This window comes from Salvelinus sp. IW2-2015, linkage group LG15, assembly GCF_002910315.2.
Source record: "Salvelinus sp. IW2-2015 linkage group LG15, ASM291031v2, whole genome shotgun sequence".
Taxonomy (NCBI): Eukaryota; Metazoa; Chordata; class Actinopteri; order Salmoniformes; family Salmonidae; genus Salvelinus; species Salvelinus sp. IW2-2015.
In genome coordinates, this window is record NC_036855.1 from 52,160,062 (window position 1) to 52,162,526 (window position 2,465).

A 2,465-nucleotide genomic window follows, 5' to 3' on the forward strand; every position below is an offset into this window, starting at 1 on the left:
TGTGAGCCATTGAGACACAACTATATGCTTAATCTACCATGTGCTCCTGTTTAGAGAAGACAAAGAAAAGTAAGAAAGAGGATACTACTAGTCATATACGTGGGCAGTGCTTGTTATTAAGAAGAGAGAGTACTATACTAATTTCTCTCTCATCAGATAATTATTACAGCAGCTTTGCTGTGAGAAAGGAGTTAATACTATTAATAATATTTACCAACAGTGGCTGAGTGAAGCAAGCAGACTGCGAAGTAACAACGGAGGAGACTACTCTAATACAGTCCTTATGGCTGTTAATTTGTGAACCGAAGCAGAGAAACTACTCTCTAATACAGATGGCTTAGTGATCTTGTGGAAGAAGAGACGCTACGCGTAAACATACAAGTGGCAACCTTCCTGTGAGCAGAGCACTTACCTTTCTAAATCAGCTACTTCTGAGAAAGACTAACTCGCCTAAATAACATGGCTCTCCTCTTGTTGTTTGGAACGAGAACTTTCTTATACGTGTGGTGTGAGCAGGGAGATACCTCTTATACAAATGGGCTTGTGAGGAGATATTCGTCTTCATGTAAGTGGTGGAGGGCTTACTTTGATACGTTTGAGACTGTGTAGGAAGGGAGGAAGATTAGTCGAGGAAGAAACTCAAACTAGTTTTAAAGAAGGCCAGTTTATTGCTTTCTTTAATCAGGACAACAGTTATCAGCTGTGCTAACATAATTGCAAAAGGATTTCCAATGATCAATTAGCCTTTAAAATGATAAACTTGGATTAGCTAACACAACGTGCCATTGGAACACAGAGTGATGGTTGCTGATAATGGGCCTCTGTACGCCTATGTAGATATTCCATTTAAAATCTGCCATTTCCATCTACAATAGTCATTTCCAACATTAACAATGTCTACACTGTGTTTATGATCAATTTGATGTTTTTAATGGAAAAAAAAATGTGCTTTTCTTTAAAAAAACAAGGACATTTCTAAGTGACCCCAAACTTTTTAATAGTCTTTCTTCTGAAACTCGTCAGTTTATTTTTGTTCTGAGAAATGAAGGCTATTCCATGTGAGAAAATGCCAAGAAACTGAAGATCTTGTACAACGCTATGTACTACTCCCTTCACAGAACAGCACAACCTTGCTCTAACAGAATAGAAAGAGGAGTGGGAGGCCCCGGTGCACAACTGAGCAAGAGGACAAGTACATTAGAGTGTCTAGTTTGAGAAAAGACACCTCACAAGTCCACAACTGGCAGCTTCATTAAATAGTACCCGCAAAACACCAGTCTCAACGTCAACAGTGAGGATGCTGGCCTTCTAGACAGAGTTCCTCTGTCCAGTGTCTGTGTTCTTTTGCCCATCTTAATCTTTTATTTTTATTGGCCTGTCTGATATATGTTTTTGTCTTTGCATCTCTGCCTAGAAGGCCAGCATCCTGAAATCGCCTCTTCACTGCTGACGTTGAGACTGGTGTTTTGAGGGTACTATTTAATCAACACAAAGTTGTATCTATCCAAAATGGAGATGTATGGGTAAACCAATTCTCCAATCTTTTTGGTCCTATAACAAAGAACAAACAGCAAAAACATATACATTATCAAATGCAAATCTAAGAATCAACTATTAAAGACTAGCAGAACCCACTGGATTCTCCAATTACATTGAATGAACTACAGGACAAAATACAAACCCTCCAACTCAAAAAGGCCTGTGGTGTTTATGGTATCCTCAATGAAATGATCAAATATACAGCCCACAAATTCCAATTGGCTATACTAAAACTCTTTAACATCATCCTTAGCTCTGGCATCTTCGACAAAATTTGGAACCAAGGACTGATCACACCTATCCACAAAATTTGAGAAAATGTTGACCCCAATGACTACCGTGGTTTATGCGTCAACAGAAGCCTTGGGAAAATCCTCTGCATTATCATTAACAGCAGACTTGTACATTTCCTCAGTGAAAACAATGTAGTGAGCAAATGTCAAATATACAGACCACGTATTCATTCTGCACACCCTAATTGACAAACAAACAAACCAAAACAAAGACAAAGTCTTATCATGCTTTGTTGATTTCAAAAAGCCTTTGACTCAATTTGGCTTGAGGGTCTGCTATACAAATTGATGGAAAAACATACGACATTATAAAATCCATGTACACAAACAACAAGTGTACAGTTAAAATAGGCAAAAAACAAACACATTTCTTCACACATGGCCGTGGGGTGAGACAGGGTGTTATGCTGGTGAATGAGGACCCAAAAGCGACGTAATAGAAACAGAGTCTTTATTCCAGTATCAAACAAACAATGATTCTCCTGGATATATCAAAGGTAAATCCAAAACAGGAAACTGAAATCCTCTCGTCAGTAGAGAGGAACGACTGGAGACGCGACCACAGACTGCAGGTCGCTTCAGGAAGGCACAGGCCGTAGCTGACATAGACACCTGCTCACACGCAGCATCTGA

General features: G+C 39.2%; 1 protein-coding gene across 1 annotated transcript in view; it reads right to left on the reverse strand.

Annotated features, from left to right (window-relative positions):
• The window catches only part of nadsyn1 (NAD synthetase 1), a 137,043-nt gene that overhangs the window by 69,428 nt on the left and 65,150 nt on the right, over positions 1 to 2,465 (reverse strand). The gene's annotated exons all lie outside the window — the stretch shown is intronic.